Source organism: Panthera pardus, unplaced genomic scaffold, assembly GCF_024362965.1.
Source record: "Panthera pardus isolate Hobbes unplaced genomic scaffold, ASM2436296v1 HiC_scaffold_17, whole genome shotgun sequence".
NCBI classification, from domain to species: Eukaryota; Metazoa; Chordata; class Mammalia; order Carnivora; family Felidae; genus Panthera; species Panthera pardus.
The window spans coordinates 141,413,248-141,431,634 of record NW_026526732.1 but is presented as its reverse complement, the minus strand read 5'-3'; the positions used below and the strand labels follow the sequence as shown (position 1 = coordinate 141,431,634).

The following is an 18,387-nucleotide window of genomic DNA, read 5'->3' as shown; positions in this document are numbered from 1 at the left end:
AGGAGCTCCCTTCGGGGCACCTGGATAGCTCGGTTGCTTAAAGGCCCGACTTCAGCTCAGGTGATGATCTTGTGATTCACGAGTTTGAGCCCCGCGTCGGGCTCTGTGCTGACAGCTCAGAGCCTGGAGCCTGCTTCAGATTCTCTGTCTCCCTCTCTCTCTGCCCCTCCCCAGCTTGTGCTCTCTCTCTCACTCTCTCTCTCTCTCAAAAATAAATAAACATTAAATAAATAGATAGATAGATAGATAAAGGAGTTCCCTATTTTGCTGCTGTAGCCAGAAGCAGAGGGTTTCTTCTGCAACTCTGCACCAAGCACCTGACTTTAGGTTTCAGGCTACACTAAGTTCTGCTCAGCAGAGACCCAAGTACAAAATATGCCCCATGCACCACCAGTCTGGTGGTGCTTGGACTTCTGGTTTCCCCTACCCCCCTAGTCCACTTGCCGGTACTTACTGTTCAGAGACTTCAGGTAGCTGCACTGTGTACTGTCTAGGTTGTATACTCGGTAAGGGAGAGAGGCAGCCATGTGTTTATTTCCTCTTACCTGGAACTGGAACACAATAAGATTTGAAAGCATTATCAAGTTTTAAAAGCCTTGGTCCTTCTCCTGCCTCCAAGAGGAAGGAGACAAGTCCTGGCTGATTGTCACATTATCCCATCTCCTCATGAAAACACAATCACATCTATTCACTTATTCATTCTCTTAACAAATATTTCTTGAGCACCAGTTCTGTCTGTGCTGGGCCCCTTCTAGACGCTGAGAATTCAGCAGTGAGAAACAGACAAAGCCACTGCCAGACGAGGCAGTCAGAATATAAACAAATAATTAAATATATAATATGTAGGCGATAAATACTATTGTGCAAAATAAAGGAACACCAAAAGATGAAAAGTGCCTTTTTATAAAGTGTGGACAGGCAGAGCCTCTTTGAATAGGTAATGAAATCTAAGGAGAAAGCAGAAAAAAGGTGAGCTCTCTCAGTATCAGAGGCAGAAGTATTCCAGGAAGAAGAAATTGCCAAGGCCCTTTGAGGGCAAAGACAGCATGTCTGGCGTGTCTGAGGAACAGCCAGAGGCCCGTGTAAGTGAGCAGGGAATACAGGGCAAGGAAGAGTGCAGTTGAAGTTGAGATCAGGGGTTGGCTGGGGTGGGGGGTAGAGCGTGGAAAGATCACATGTGACCGTGAACGCGATTGTTAGGACTTTGGGCGATGTGGAATTTCACACAGAGGAGTGACATTATCTGACTTACAGTTTAACAGGATGGGTCCGACTGCTGTTTTGAGAATAGAGTGGGGGCCAAGAAGGAAGCAGAGAAATCATCTAGAAGGCCGTTGAAATAATTCAGGAGAGAGAAAACCATGTATTGGTCCAGGGGAATCAGATGGAGGAAGTTACAAATCGTTGCATTCTGAATATTTGTTGAAGGTAGATTGGACCAAGAGGGTTTTGATAGAGAGAGACAGTGAATAGTCAAGTTGGAGTTGCTGTGAAGACCATTTGACAATCACCCTGCTGACTAGGAATCTCCAAGCCAACATCCTTGACATCATGATGTTCAGCCACTTAAGGAATACTCCCCGGGAGAGAGGATTCACTGCCTCACACAACAGCCTTACCCAGTCCCTTAAATTTCTTTCTTATACTCACTCAAAGTCAATGTCCCTATGTCTTTCTCTCACTGTTCCAGAAGCAATATGGAGCAGGTCTTCACACCTCCCACAGACAATCCTCCAGATTCCCATCAGAGATGTGCCTGGCCTCTCCCTCCATTCATATTCTCCATCAGTGCCGTTTTCTGTCCCTCTGGACATGAGCAAATCCCAGGAGGAAGAAGCTCTGGGTGTTCTACCAGGTAGAACTCCTTCTGGAACATAGTCCACAAATTTTGGCAAAGGATTCACATTCAGACCACAGATGTAAATTTGGCAAACACACTCATCTCCATTCTTCTTTCCAGGTGGGGAAAATTAGAGAGTTAGCTTCGATCTTGCTTCCTTACCACTGAGAAAAACAAAGCAATTAGAAGTGTGCTTCCTTAGACGCCACCTGTCAGCATCCATGTCCACACCCTCTGCTTTCCTGCCCGTTGGAGTAAAGGAATTATCTGCACTCCCATCTCAAACCAGTCCCTCCGCTTTTCTACTATATCCTACCCCTTCTCACATGTTCAGGAACAGGGATATCCCTAAAAATTGGAGGGAACAATGGAATAGAACTAATATTTTAAAAACAGAATTCAAGAACACTTTATGGAAATAGAAGAAAACTTAAATTTATGTAAAGGTCAACCACGTGCCTGGGCAAGTTGAGAATGATCAACTCAGAAATATAGCCTATACAGTAATTAGACTAGAAAGAAAAAGAAGCAATACTCAAGACCTCCAGACACAATAGTCATAATACCTCTAAAAGTATGAAAATTCTATTGGCAACAGGATATTTGAGAGCAACCTGTAAAGCAAGGCAAGAATGGAGCTTTATATTCAGATAACCAACAGAAAGGAGATGAGTTGTAAGCCAAGGACTTTATATGCAATATAGCTATCATTCAATTATCAAGGCTATTGAAAAATTATATATGCAAAGAGTGAGAGAATCCTGTACACATGAGCCCTTTTAAGATAACCTGCTAGATGAGGAATTCTGTCTGCTCAAGACATGACTGAGGAGTGGGGGGAAAAGAGAATGATGGTGATTGTGTAGTGTATTTAAAGTATATTTAGAGCATGTAGATCTAATAGTTAAACAAGGATTGGGGACAAAGGTGGAAAATAATTTGTAAATATCATAGGTTCTGACCAAGTAGAAAGCATGTAACTTAAAATTAGAGCCAAGAAAGAAGACAGAAAGAGGAACAGGTAGGAATCAAATGACACCATTTAGAATTCACAATCTAGGCAGATAATTCATAGTTGAGATAAAAGTTAAATAAGGGTATGTTAAAAGATATCAATCACAGGTAACTAGTAGAGCAAAAATGTATACTTTTGTAAATATCAAAATAATTTTTATTAAAAAAAAGCAAAGGGGACATATAGAGAAAAAAGCAAAGTAAGCATAACATAAAATTGACACCAATATATTTATTAGTCATGTCAATAAATGTGAAGGAGAGGGGCACCAGGGTGGCTTAGTTGGTTAAGAGTCTGACTCTTGGTTTCGGCTTGGGTCATCATCTCCCAGTTCATGAAATTGATAGCATGGAAAGCTGATAGCATGGAGCCTGCTTGGGAGTCTCTCTCCCTTTCTCTCTCTTCCCCTCCCTCCCTCTTGCTCAAAATAGATAAACATTTAAAAATAAATAAATAAATAAATAAATGCGAAGGATATTTAACTTGCCTAGTAAAAGAAATAGATTTTCAAAATATTTTACAAAGCAAAATTCCAGTCTCTTCTATATAGGATAGAGACATTTAAAACAAAGTGATTCAAAGGCTAAAGAATAAAAGAGGATAGGAAAAGTTATGCTATTTAAATAGAACAACTCTAAAGAATAGTAGTAAGCTTACTATTAGACAATGCAGAATTTAGACCAAAAAGCATCAAACAAGACAAATAAAAACATATTATAAGGCAAAAACCCACAATCTACAATAAAATATATCAGCCATTAATATCTATGTACCAGATTACACAGAAACCACTTATCAATGAAATAGAAATGACAGCAATGCAAGGAGAAATAGATAAAAATAATAACGATAAGACAGTTTTACACACCACTCTCAGGACAAGAAGGGCATGTGAACAAAAAATAAGTCTAAATGGAGAAGACTTAACCAACATTAATGTTAAATTAGATTCCATAAATATGTATTAAATGCTGTACCCTTTAATAAAGAATATACTTTCTTCTCAAGCAGACATGAAATATTTATTGAAATTGATCATATGTTATATCACAAAGGAAACATAAGTAGGTTCCACATTAGAAATATTACAAACAATTCTCTGATTATAAGGCAGTAAAAGCAGAAATAAAAAGCAAAAATTTAAAAAGCCCTTCCAGGGGTGCCTGCATGGCTCAGATAGTTAAGCATCCGACTTTTGATTTTGGCTCAGGTCATGATTTCAGAGTTTGTGAGATTGAGCCCCACGTTGGGCTCTGTGCTGACAGCACAGAGCTTGCATGGGATTCTCTCTCTCTCTCTCTCCCCCTCTCTCTGCCCCTCCCCTCTCAAAATTAATAAATAAAAAAATTAAAAAAATTAAAAGCCCTTTCAAAGATGGAGAAAAAGGGACTAACTTCATTCTCCCTCCTAAAACAATAACATAAAGTCTGAACAAAATATTTGAAACATACAAGACATCAAACCATGAAGGTCAAAGATCCTGAAGACTTGGAAACAAAGGAGATTAATTCTATAATTTTATCAGTTGAGTGCCTGGAGAGAGTTCCAGGCCCAGCTCAGGGATCCCAGTGGACTGCCTGCCTGACTGAAGAAGCTGAGAGTCTGAGGAGATCAAGGGAGCTGCAGCTCACAGGACAGAGTCCAAGAGAGAGGAGAGCTGTAGAGGGTCCCTCTCACGTATTCAACAGAATGCTCATCAGCACACTTGTGTGAGGAAACTACCCGTCTCAGTCCATTCAGGCTGCTATAACAAAATACCATTACTGGGCAGCTTATAAACAACAGAAATTTATTTCTCACAGTTCTGGGGGCTGGAAGTCTAGGACCCAGATGCTGGCATGGTTGGGTGAGGCCCTTTTCTGGTGGTCCACTTCTCACTGTGTAGTCCTCACATGCTGGAAGGGGCCAGGCAGCTCTCTTCTTTTATAAGGCACCAATCCCATGATGAGAGTTCCATGCTCATGACTTAAGTACTCCCCAAAGTCCCCACCTACTAATCCATCATCTTTGGGGGCTAGGATTTTAACATATGCATTTTGAGAGGAAACAAACATTCAGATCATAGCACTACCCAAACCACAGAAAGAACCTTTTAAAAGGATAAGCAGAAACATCTCCAGGTACTGTCACAGGACCAAGAGTAGTGTCTGCTCCAAGCTGCTGAACTAGAAAGCTTCATAATTCATGTAGAATTGTATAGGGTACTCAGAAGGATCTTGCCTCAAAGGTGGGGGATAATTAGCCCTAGACTGAACACTGCATCGGCTTTATCTGACAAATCTTTAATGCAAAACCTGAAAGGACTGAACTCTTTCCACATAACTTAACTCCATCTGAGAACAAAGTTCAGGAATAGTTATAGGAATACAAAAACAAATTAAAATTCATAATGTCCAATAAAAAATTACCTGGCCTGTAGAAAAGCAGGAAAATATAACCTATAATGAGGAGGAAATTCAATTAATTAAAACAAGCCATAACTGGGCGCATTGTTAGAGGTAGCAGACAAAGACATTAAGATAGTTATTATAACTGTAATCCATATGTTGAAAAAGTTAGTAGAGAGACACAAGATGCAAAAAAAAAAAAAGACCCAAATTGAACAGCTAGAGAGGAAAACTGCAATGCTTGATGTGAAAGTCACACTCGATAGGATTAACAACAGATCAGACACTAAAGAAGAAAAGATTAGTGAATTTAAGACAGCAATGGAAACAATCTAAAATGAAATACACAGAAAAAATCATAATAAAAAAGAAAATGAAAAGAGTATCAGTGAACAGTAGTACAACTTCACGCTGCCTACTATATCTATAATTGGAATCCCCAAAGGAAAGGATAGAAAAGGGACATACAAAAAAAAATCTGAAGAAATATTAGCTTAAAATACTCAAAACATGATAAAAACTAACTCACATACTCAAGATGGTTAACAAACTCTAAGCACAAGAAACACGAAGAAAACCACTCTAAGCCAAATCATAATAAAATTACTCAAAACCAGTGATAGAGAAACCCTTAAAAGCAACCAGAGAAAAATACACCTTACATGAAGAAGAAAAAAAGACAAGTGTGCTAGAAGATTTCTAGTGAGAAACAATGCAAGTAAGAAGACTGTGAAACATCTTGAAAGTACTAAAAGAAGTAAACTGTCAACCTAGTATTCAATTCCCAGTGAAAGCATCTTTCAAAAACTAATGCAAATAAATATGATTTTTAGGCATGCAGAGGTTAAAAGAATTCATGCCTGTAGAACCACATTACAAGATTTGTTAAAAGAAATCCTTCAGGCAGAGGAAAATTATACCAGATGGAAATATAAAATTTCACAAAGGAATAAACAGCACTGAAAATGGTAGCTTTATGGATAAATATGTAGGATTTTATTCTTATTATTTAAATCCCTTTAAAGTTAGTTACATTTAAGAGAAAACATTGTAGTGTGGAGTTTATAATATATGTAAAAGTGAACTGTATGGCATAGATAGCATAAAGGCTACTAGGAGATAAATGAAAATACACTATGGAGAAGTTGATTCCTATAATATATATGTTGTAGTATAGAATCACTTGAAAGTAAATTGTAACAAGTTAATGATGTGTACTATAAATCCTAAAACAACCACTAAAATGGCAAAAACAAAGAATTGTAGATAGTAAGCCAACAAAAGAGAAAATGGAGTAAAATGTTCAAATACTTTAAAATAAAGCAAGATAAAGAGGAAAATAAAAATCACACACATGGAACAGATAGAAATCAAACTGCAAGATGATATACTTACACCTAACCATATCAATAACTCATTACATGTAAATGGTTTAAACACTCCAATAAAAAGGCAGAGATTGCTCAAATGCATAAAAAAGAAATCCCCACTACTGCTGCCTACACAAAACTTGCTTTAAATATAAAGATACAGATAAGTTGAGGCAAAGAAATGGGAAGGGGCATCTGGGTGGCTCAGTCGGTTAAAATGTCTGACTCTTGGTTTCCACTTGGGTCATGGTCTCGTGGCTTGCGGTTTCAAGCCCTGTGTCAGGCTCTGCACTGACAGTGTGGAGCCAGCTTGGGATTCTCTGTCTCTGGATCTCTCTGCCCCTCCCTCACTTGCTCTCTATCTCTCTCTCTGAATAAATAAACATTTAAAAAATTTTAAAAAGGTAAAGAAATGGGGAAAGATAAACAGTGCTAATACTAATCAAAAGGAAGCTGGAGTACCTATACCACTATGAAACTAAGTAGATTTCAGAACAAAGACTATTACCACAGATAAAGAATGTATATTATAATCAGTCAAATGAGAGGACATAACATAATTTAGATTCAGGATGTAAGTTGTTGATTATATAATACTATTGTATAGATGCTAAGTTTCCTAATTGATAACTACCCTGCGCTTGTATAAGAGAATTTCCTAATTCTTAGGAAATAATTAATTATGAAGGAGTAAACAGGCACAATGTAATACAACTTACTATCAAATGAGAGAGAGATAAAGCAAATGTAGCAAAATGTTAACCATGAATAGATCTGCTTTAGCATATATAGGAATTCAGGTACTACTATTGCAACTTTTCTATAAAATTTGCAACCAAGACAAAATAAATGTTAAAAAATTGTATACACACCACTCCCATAACAGTCCTTATATAAAATAAATATCTCAATTTCTTTATTCCATAGCACTTCTGAAGTTCTAATATCAAATATCTATTAAATGTCTGTCATGACCTTCCCTCCATAAAAGTACAAGTTCTCAGGGACCTGAATAGTTGCTATTTTGTACTATGAGGTAATCTTGAATTTCTAGAACTATACCTAGCACTTAGTAGATGTAGAATTATTAATATTCTTGAATGAGTGGACAAATGCTACAATTGGATATAACAGACTCTAGAGTCAGATGATCTGTGTCCAAATCCTTTTTCTTCATGTTACTGGATACAACATGGGCAAGTTACTAAACTTCTCAGGAACTTAGCTCCTAATGAGTAGTTACCTAAAAGGGGTATACAGAGTGTGATGTCGGCAAAAATGGTGGAGTATGGAACTCCAGAAGTCTGTTCCTCCACAGAAGCAATGAATAATCTGGCAAAAACTGTGAGAATCAACATTTTGGGGAATCTAATCAATGTCATACAGCAAGCATGGGAATGATTATTCAAGAAAAACACATATGAGCCTCGATAAAATAAGATATTTTAACATACCTGGTACCATCTCCCACTCCCCAACTTGGTAGTGACCTGAAGGCAACAGTTGGTATTCCCAATATATACCTGGAACCAGAGGGAACAGAAGAGACCTTATTCTCAAACAGTTGTGGTTTTTGTTTTGACCTGTCTGGTGACTCCTGGAAGAGCTGTCTCAAACAGCTGACTTTATTTCATCTACCTCAGAATGATCCCAGGGTTGAAGCAGCTACCCAGGGAGAATTTGTCAAAAATACTTAAAGTCAAATGTGTTAGCTGCTGCTTCCTCAGGCAGGGAATAACAGTTGGGGAAAACAATAGTCTAACTTAAAAGCCTGGAAGAGAAACGCTAGGGAATGAGAATAAGGATTTTGGAATGCTGCCACACATTTCTGGGAATCCAGAAAGCCATGCAAATACCCAGGGCTCAGAAAAGACCTGAGAAGGCCCTAAGCTCTTATCTCTGACTTATCTTCAGGCTCTGCACAAGCAGGAAGCAAAGGCTGAGATACAGTTGTAAATTGTCTAGCTGAGTGTTGAATACATGTCCCAACACACATACACACACACATGCACACACGCACCATCCACTAAGACTGGGAGGTTTTGTTTTTTTTTTTTTGTTTTTTTAGTTCCAAGTATTTAAGGAAATTTCTGTGAAATCACTAGCTGACCATAAATCTAACAGAACAGACTTTAGTGGCCACACATGACAAACTGTCATAGGATACAAACTACAAAACTAGCTCAGAAAAGCCATGCAACAAACAAACAACAACAAAGGAAATGCAAATCAAAACCACCGTGCAATACCACTTCACACCTATTAGGATGGCTATAAACTTTTTTTTTAAATGAAAATAGCCAGCATTGATGAGGAGAAACCTGAACTTTCATGCATCGCTGGTAGGAATGTAAAATGGTGTAACCACTGTGGAAAGCATTTTGGCAATTCCTCAAAAAAAGTGAAATGCGGAATTGCCATATGACCCAGCAATTCCATTCCCAAGCATATATCCAAAACAAACTGAAAACATACATTCAAACAAACAAAAAAAAACACGTACACAAATGTTTATAGCAGAGTTAGTCATGAAAATCAAAGAGTGGAAACAACCCAAAAGTCCATCGATGGGAATGGATAAACAAAATAAGGTGTAATCATGCAGGGGAGTATTCTTTAGCCTTAAAAGGAATGAAGTACTAGTACATGCTACAACATGGAGAAACCTTGAAAACACTATACTAGGTAAAAGACAGCCAGACACAAAAGATCATATGTTGTGTGATCCTGTTCACACGAAGTGTCCAGAAGAGGTAAATCCGTCAAAACAGAAAACGGCTTACGTGTTGCTCTAGGCTAAAGCAAAGAATACGGAGTGACCGCTTGGCTTGTATGGGGCTTCTTTTGCGGGGAGTGACAAAATGTTCTGGAATTCAATAGTGGTAATGGTTGCACAACAGTGTGAATGTAATAAAAGCCATTGAATTGTACACTTTAAAATGGTGAACCTTATGTGAATTCTGTCAATTTTTTACAAAGGAATCTGGGATGCTCAGGTATGATGATGCATGTTGAACTTTCCAGGAGGGAGTCTTTCAAAATAAGTGCCCAGGAAATATTAACAGACGAGCTCCCCTCCAACCAGTCTCTGCAGGTCTGAGTGAGAACCTGGTTCCCCAGGCCTTGCAGAAGGGGACAGGGGAAGCAGGAGACAATAGCAAAGCTTTCTTCAGGGTTCTGAGGCCCCATGAGCTGGATGAGCCTGGTCAAGCGTTTCTCTCTAGTAGAGGGTCTTTGGTTGGGTGGAAAATGTCAGAAATTGGCGTTAGTAGGGTCTGAATTGCAGTTGTGCCTCTAACTCTTGTGAGACCTCAGGCCAAGTGCCTTCTGTATGGTGCTTTCCTCTGAGGTAAGATAAAAGGGAAGTAAGAACTCAGGAAGCACAGAAATCCTGGGATTCCACGGCCTGGTAAATATAAAGCAGGAGGCCCAGGGGCTCCGTCCCCTTCCACCCTGCCACCACCTGTTCCGAGGGCCAAGGCTCCTAGGCAGCCCCCGCGCTCCGCGGATTCCAGGCCCTCTCCCACCTACACTGGTCCGCAAACTGCCAAACCCAGGACCGTTGGCAGGTTGCGGAGTTTCGGGGGAGCGGGAGCGGGCAGGGGGAGGAGCTTGGCCTCTGATTGGAGGAGGGCTGCGGGGGAGGGGCGGTGGGCGTGGCCAACGGCTGGAGCCCGGCAGTTGGCGGTTAATTTCGGGCCGCCCCTGGTTCAGTTTCTCCGCGACCGCTCTGAGTTGACTTCTTAGCCGACAACTCGGCTTATACGCACCCTCCCTATCCAGGGAAGATCAGAACTGCCTTAAGGATGCAGGAAAAACCCCGAGACCCAGGATGTGGGGAACTGGGCGCCCCCTCCCTTACCTCAGGTTGGTTGCAGAAGTTGCGGCCTTGGCGTCCCCAGGGCCACAGCTCTGTCCCCTCAGGGCGTGGCTCCCGCGCTGCAGGGCTGAGCCCCTCCCCTCGCCTCGGGCTCACCCTGGCAACTCCGCCCCCTTTTCTCCCTCTACCTCTGTGTTTGGTCTCCCGTGGCAGGATTCCATTCTCCCTTCCCGAGGAGTCGCCGCCTGCAGGCCATGAAAGAGCGCAGGACTCCGAGGACCCGGACTAGCCTAGCGGAGCCGCCCTGCCCCGCCCGGCCCCGTGCCCCGTGTTCCCCGGCGCCGGGGTGAGTGTCCCGGCCGCCCCTCTCCTCTCGTAGGCTGGCTCCCCCCGGGTTTTGAGGGATGTTCCGTTTCTCACCTCCCTTCCCAGCGTGAGAGGTGGAAGCTTGGGGTCAGGAGACCTCCTCTGCAAGGGCCAGGGGCTCCCATCTAAGCTCGGGATGCGGGGGCGGGGTGGGGGGACCAGGGAACCCTTTGCGAAATTTGCTCTCACCTGAAACGCAACGGAATAGTAACGCCTAAGTCAGAACCTCCACGCGAATGGGAGTGTCTTTTGAAAACAGGTGTGGCACACACTGCTGGTGGTTTTAACTTGGCCGCCTCTCTGTGTATCAAGTTTCCTCTCATTTCCTTTTGCTTTCACAGGACTGGTCACTGCCCACGGTCATCAGTCAAGCATAACCAAGAGTGTGGAGGCTATTTGTGCACGCGGTCATCTTCTAGCCACTAGAAAGTCACCTTCCAGGAGTCCGCATCCCAGCAGGACCTTCCCAGGTTCCTGCCTTCCCAGCCTTCACCCCAGTGTTAGCTATCTGGAAAAGGGTCTGCGAGCAGGACCTGGGGCTCTTGTCTTGGTCCGTGCATTGCCCACACCCGTTTCCCCCTCAAGGTACTGAGTACTCTCCCTTCACTGAGGAGATCTGAGCTTGGTCCAGGCAGCGGGAGAAGACACAGCCCTCAGGGGTTAAGGTTCCTTCAAAGTCAAGGCTCACAGGATTCCTCAGGAGAGAGGGCCGGGCGTGAGCAGGAACCCGGCTGTAGGCGTTTGTAGCAGTGAAAAGGATGGGTCCCTTGCCCTCCTCAGAGCTCAGCTCAGACCCAAAGGCTCTTCCACTTACCATCAACATGGAAACTTGGCTCTTCACATGAGTATATTCTCCCTCTTTTGTGCATTATCTTGTTCCTCAAACCGCCCTTCCGTGAAGGCCTGTGGGGTCAAGGGGCCTGGCCAGTCACGCAGAGGTGACTGAGCCCCGCAGACCTCAGGTCAGGTAGACAGATTTAATAAAGGCTTCACGACCTTGACTGTCAGGACTCGTGATTGGTGTGCGGGTTCAGGAGATTTGGATGGTTCTTTTTTTTCTTTCAATCCAAACAGGTGCATGGTACTTGTGCCACAGACACGTGGGCAATGAGGGGAGGCTGGGGGTGGGTGGGATTTTGAGGGATATCCCTGGCTCTTCCCCCTTCCCTCTTTGAAGAATGCTCCTCAGTATGTCAGGGAGGGACCTGACACCAGTCGATTTGCTAGACACCCAGCAGGGTTTTCTTTGAGCTTCTACATGGTAATAGGGCAAGAACCAAAGGGACAAATTTATGTGCCAGAATGTCAGGCCATTAGGAAGGATGTGGAAGGGGCTAAATAGTGATTCATATTGAGGTCCTGGGATTTCATTACTGTTTTGAAACTTCATTCTCCTAGTCCTTGATTAAGGATAATGGGAGAATTAATAAGAAATTACTGGTGGGAGGGGGTTGTCTTCAGAGTGGGGACCCAAGAGTACAGGTATCCTGTCAGTGGCCTGGGCTGTGTACCTGGCAGGTGGTGGGCAGCTTTGCTGGATCTCACAGTTGGTAGTGAAAGTCGTTGCAGAAAAAACATTCACTTGCTGGGGCTTTGGATGTCACCCAGTGCCCTGCCCCCTCTTCCTGTCTTGTTTTCCCACATGCCACGGAGACAAGAGCTGATCTGGCAAGGGAACAATCCCTGAGACTCCCCACATTGGGGCCCTTTCTCTGTGCTTTTCTACTCCAGTGATAACCACAGAATATTCTGGGAGGTGTCTTCAGTAAAGACTCGGGGGTCTCCTAAGGAGTGGGAATGGTGTAGTCTGTACAAAGCTAGAGCCATAATTAGGCACTGAGTTCATCGGAGCACAGGGAATGAGTTCATGTGTTCTTGTCCTTGGAGGACTTATAAATTAAAAGTATGGAATCATTTGTAATCAGAATAACCACCTGGCAGGGATATTGATGAACAGAGGAGAGCTTACTTGGAGACCTCTGATCTTTCCAGCCCCAAGACTCTGGGCCTAATACCCACATAATCATTAGTGTTCTGTAATTTATAACAGTGTTATCATTGATCCATGTCGTTAATCATCATGAATTGGTGATTTCTCAAATGCGCTGGGTTATTTGTGTATCAACATAGAGCTCTGTGATTTACAAACACAGAAATCCTTGGAGGTAGAGAGACGCCATGGCCATTTTACAGATGAGAATACTGAAAAAGACTCCACTCCCTTGGAGAGGGTATGCAGTGCACTTGCCCCATTGGGCCTGCTGGCTTACTCCTCTCTCCAGCCCCCACATTTGAGAAAGCAAGAACAAAAAAGCCAATAGGCCTCAGTTTGTCAGGATGTTTAAGGACTTTGAGGACAGCCTTCTACTTTTCATCACACAGGCACTGGGACAGACACAGAGAAGGCATTAAATATCTGTCCAATAGATTTCTCCATGTCTTCCATTTTTTAATGTCACAGGTCCTCTTTTAACCCTTGTGGCTCGCATCATCCCTCCAGATGATTCACTGAGATTCTAATGTCCTTTGCTGTTGTTAGGTAACTTTGGGGCACCTCCAATGATTGGCTGATTACCCAGCTCTTCCCCTAACTAGTTCTATGACCTGCAGCATGTTGTTTACCCTTTCCGAGTCTCAGTTTTCTAGGTGGTAAAATGGGTGATCCAACCTGTGTGTCATGGGTGAGGATTATAAGAAATAGCACATGGATGCTTATTCCTCTGTTTGGCAAGTAGGATGAGTTCCCTTTTCCCTGCTTGCACAGTCCTTTGTGTTCTGTGAAGAGCTTTGCTATCTATGGCGCCTCACAATCAAGAAGGGAGAGTCCTGAGTCTGCCCTTCCCTAGCTACTTCAAGGCCAACTCAGATTCTGTAAAACTTTCTGGAACACTTCTGTTCTTCTGTGCAACAGCTGTCCCCTCAATAAATTTACCCTGGAATAATCTGGAAAGCCAGGGGCTCATCACCCTCAGCCATTCTCCAGTCATTTGGTGTCCATCCCTTCATGAAGACCTGGAAGAGACAAGTGGATTTGATGGTGGGTCTATGCCTTAGAGCCTCTAGTGTTCATGGACAAGCCAGCCCTTTCCTCCTTCACTAAGCTTTGATGTCCCAATGGGCCTCTCTTCCTAAGGCTTCCAAAGACTTCCTGGGGAAGTCTTTGCCTTCCCACAGGGAAGAAAAAGAGCATCAAACACATACAGCACAAACGCTCAAATCCCGAGAAGGACCTCAGATTCAGGGGGCCCCCTGCTTGCCTCCTGGCTTCACTAGGGAGTGGGCCTACAGGGACAATCCAGGTGGAGGCCCATCCCAGGCCTCTGCTCTGTGCCCTCTTCTAGATGTGGATGGAAGATGAGCTGGACCTATACAGCTTTGTCCTCCCAAGTTTTCCTCTGATTCTGCCCCTCACCTCTTCCTTACTCGTGCTTGCCTGATCCCTCTCACCTCCCCCCTTCCTTTGCTTAGCCAATAGCGGACCGTGGTCTCTGACCCCTATCCCACCCAGGGTGGGACTGGAGGGCTGAGAGATCTTCATGCTCATGGAACATTCCTGGCAGAGCCACCCTTCCCAGACTCATACTGCAACTCTCAAGAGCCCTATATCCTTTTGTATCTCTCCCAGACTTGGTTGTTCTCTTGCTGTGTGGATATTTTGTTTCCTTTCTCTGGGTGCCTTCTCGGCCTTCACTTCTATTTTCTGCAGCAGGTGGGCATCACTGTAATGGCCGAGTGAGTGTGTGTGTGTGGGGGGGGGGGGAGGGTATAGTGTGATGGAAACACCAGTTCTGGGGTCTGAAGGTTTCATTTGAGAACCCCTTCTGCTCCATAAGCTCTATAAGAACTTGGAAAAAAAATCCCAAATAAATAACTTACATCTTCAGGTTGGAAAAGCTGTAAACTGGGGAAAGCAGTGATGCGTAAATCTGAGTTTTGGGGTAAGGGATGGAAGGCATGGGGCGCCTGGGTGGCTCAGTTGGGTAAGCATCCAGCTCTTAATTTTGGCTCAGGTCATGATCTCATGGTTCGTGAGTTAGAGCCCTGAGTAGGGCTCCACGCTGGTACTTCAGAGTCTGCTTGGGATTCTCTCTCTGCTTCTCTCTCTCTCTCAAAATAAATAAATCAACTTAAAAAAAAAGAAATGGAAGTCATGGTAATCCATCTGAAAGAATTTACTTGAAACGGCGGGATGCTGTACAACCTCTCTAGCCCTGCTGTGGACTGTATATATCTCAAATGTCTCCACTTGGCTTTCTCCCCCACCATTCTGCAGACAAGTCTGGATGTAGGGAAGAAAGCCCAGTTGACCAACCCTGGAATCAGATACTCTTGTCTCAACCCCCTCCATCTTGTTTTCTACCCCAAACCAAAGGTGGAGGGGCTCAGGCAAGAGTATCTTGTTTTCTCATACCTGGCACAGATCCCCATTTTCCATACCTCAGGGGAGATAGAGGGCTCTAGAGCTCAAGAGGAAAAGTCCCAGAAAAGTCCCAAGCTCTGCTTCCCTAATGATACTGGCCAAGGCTGAACTAAACTAACCCTGTTTGCAGAATTCCTCAGAAGGCAGAGTCTCATCAGAACCCTGCAAAAAATGTGAGGATCAAGGAAGAATTAGACTCCTTTACTTGATGGCTGCTGGGGCCCTCCCCACATCCTCCCTCTGCAGTGACCCACAGTCCTCTCCATTTACCTTCATCATGGAAGCCAGGCTCTTTGCGTGGGGGGTCACACTATCCCCAGCCACGTGTTCTTCTGTACCTCACTTCTCCCTCAAGTAACTGTGAAGTGTCAGCTCTACCCAAGGGGCCTGCCCAGCCATCCACTGCTGGATGAGGTGGAGTATTCCTCTAAAATTCCTTCTTCATTCCAGTGGGGACTAATGTGATGACTGAGAAGTAAAGACCAAACTGGGAGCCACTTTTCACCATGTTTGTGCTGGAGGGGACCTGGATGTTAAGGAGAGGTGGAAAGGGCTGGTCAGTGGGCTGCTTCAGGTCCTCCTACCATCCCATTGGGAAGAACTCACCCCTAACTCAAGTACTGTCCCTAGGTGATTTACCTGGCATCTGGCAGAGCATGAGCATTTACATCCTATAAAGGAAAATGTCTGTTAACCCAGAGAAATGGAGAAAGCGGCTGGGAGGACTTGGTGGTAGCCTTTATGTCATTCCAGAGTCCCATTGTTAGATTTTGGCTTTTATGCCAGACTTGGAACAAGGATAAAGGGTGAGCAGGGATTGGGGAAGTGATAAGTGAGGGAGCCCAGCAGTGAGGTCAGAGATTTTTCAGGTCCTCCTTGCTGCTGTTGGGACTGAGGATCTTGGAACATGAAGGAGCATTAGGGGCTGCAGAGGCTACCATGTGTTTCCTGCCCCTTTCTTGCCTCCTACCTTTTCTCAGTGTCATGGAGACCAGGGCTGATTTGTCAAGGGGACAGCATCTCCCCCTCCGAGATTTTCCCAGCTAAGGTCCCGGCTCTGTACCCAGTTTCCTACCACTATTCTGGCCACAGCTGCTTTCTGTCTGGCCTCTGCATTTCTTATGAAGGCAGGAATGATGGCTCCGCAAGGCCCACCAGGAACACAGAGCCATAACCATCGGGCCTTGATCTGATTGGAGTACAGGGAGCCACTTCCTGCCGGGGTGAATTCTGAAATTCATCATGCACAGTCTTGCTTGTAATAAGATTAATAACAGTTTCCATGGATATCGAACAGAAGATTCTAATACCCATCGAGGGAGGCTCAAGTGGATGGCATCTGATGGCTCTGGCAGCCCTGAGATTCTCTGAGTCTGAGATACCTAATATCATCACTAATTCTCTGTAATTTATACTAATGTTTTCAATGATGCATATCATTAATAATAATGGCTATGATAATAGCCAATCTCAAGTGTGATCTATAGAACTACACAGTACTTTCTGAGGCATACTTACCAAAGTCCATACTTACCATTGGTAGTTTACCAGAAAGGAAACTAGAACCAAGAAATGGCTCTGAATCCAGCTACTCCCACAGAATGGCCCCTCACCCACAGGAGCAATTGCACTTGCCTTGGGTTACTCAGGACCCCCACACCCAGCTCTCTGCAACTGCCTCTCTTTGTTCTCTCCATCCTGCCCCCCATCCCTGTTTAAAAGCTCCCGTGAGAGCCACTTGCCTCCTTCCACCCCTGCTTGATAAGACACAGGATTTCAGTCCTGACTGGGCACGTGTTTGGCACAGAGCCAGTAACACCCCCCCCCCCCCCCCCCCCCCCCCCCCGCCATGTCAAGTTCCTTTTCCTTTGGAACTTAAAACCTAGCTAATGCTTCCAGCCAGAAGTGCCGCCTTGGGCATGTGGTTCTGGCCAATCCATCCATCCATTCATCCATCCATCACCTCCTGGATAGTGGGTTCCCCGAAGCTATACGTTATCTTAAAATAAATGAAAACAGAGCCATCTTGTAAAATCAGAGATCCAGAAACTAGCTCATGTCCCTGCCCCTCAGGGAAACATAGAAGGCCCTCAAGGGCATGCACAGTGTCCTTTACTTTTATTTTGCTTTCTTTTAAAACCAGGCACAGTGTGGGGCACACAGCAGGTCAGCAAATGCATGTTGAATGCATGCAGCACTGATTTCTCCACCTCTCTCACTTTTTCTGCTGGGTTCAGTCTTCTTGAATTCAAGGTTCACACGCCAGGGTTCAGGCCTTTGACATGAAACCCAGCAAACTGTGTTTCTATTCACCTCTGCAGCTCTGCAGGTACCTTCGGTACAAATCCATTTATTGAATGTTTATCCAGCTCTGCCACTCACTTAACTATGTGATGTTGGGCAAGATATTTAACCCCTCTCTACCTTAGCTTCTCCAACAGAAATGTTAATAATAATACCTACTTCACTGTGTTGTTTTGATGATAAATTGAGATTATATTAAAAACAAAATCTTAGAACAGTGCATGGCACATAGGAAAATCTCAATAATGTCGGCTATTATTAGCAATTTAATTTTGCAGTTCAATATCCACTTGGAAAATGCTAACCTTGTGTCAACTTAATGAAGGGATAAAACTTTCCCTTAATTAGTCTGGGTAGGTAAGGCAACGGGCCCATCCTCGGTAGACGGGCAGAATTGTAATCCTCCAGAGATCCCCAAAAGGAATGGGTGGAAAGTATGTAACAGGGATTACTGGGTGTAACTGAGATCTCAACTCCTTCTTCATAATATTCCTTCTCAGTGAATGAGACACCTGCTTTGTATCAGGACGTACCCAGTCGGTGATGGAGGTGTGAGGCTCTGAGGTTTTTCTTCCCAACGTGGGAACAGCATCAGGAAGTTCAGCTAGCAGAGGTAACAACGGTTCAAGGAACAGGGGCTATCTTGAATACAGCATAGGGGATGTCCAGGGGAAAAATCTCACTCCCGCAACGTGTATAAATGCTAGACTCGCTGCTGGGTGTGCCAGGGAGCACCCATGAACACATGGTACAGAGGAGGTGGTAAAAGAAGAGGGGGTGTGCTCATTGTCACTTAACCAAATGGGCAGCTGGACGGAGCGGCCTGAGGCCGTGGGAGGCTGGTCAGTGGGCTGACTGGCTGTGG

The 18,387-nt window shown here is 44.0% G+C and overlaps 2 long non-coding RNA genes across 2 annotated transcripts; one reads left to right on the top strand and one right to left on the bottom strand.

Moving 5' to 3' along the window:
* Nucleotides 1-315: 315 nt before the first annotated feature.
* On the bottom strand, nucleotides 316-10,647 carry LOC109271385 (uncharacterized). Its single transcript, XR_008423087.1, has 3 exons — nucleotides 10,475-10,647; nucleotides 8,067-8,135; nucleotides 316-551 (listed from the first exon to the last, which is right to left on the bottom strand). It is a non-coding gene; the product is annotated as an uncharacterized LOC109271385 (long non-coding RNA).
* Nucleotides 10,288-11,799, top strand: LOC128777739 (uncharacterized). Its single transcript, XR_008423086.1, has 3 exons — nucleotides 10,288-10,479; nucleotides 10,646-10,778; nucleotides 11,140-11,799. It is a non-coding gene; the product is annotated as an uncharacterized LOC128777739 (long non-coding RNA).
* The last annotated feature ends 6,588 nt before the right edge of the window (nucleotides 11,800-18,387 follow it).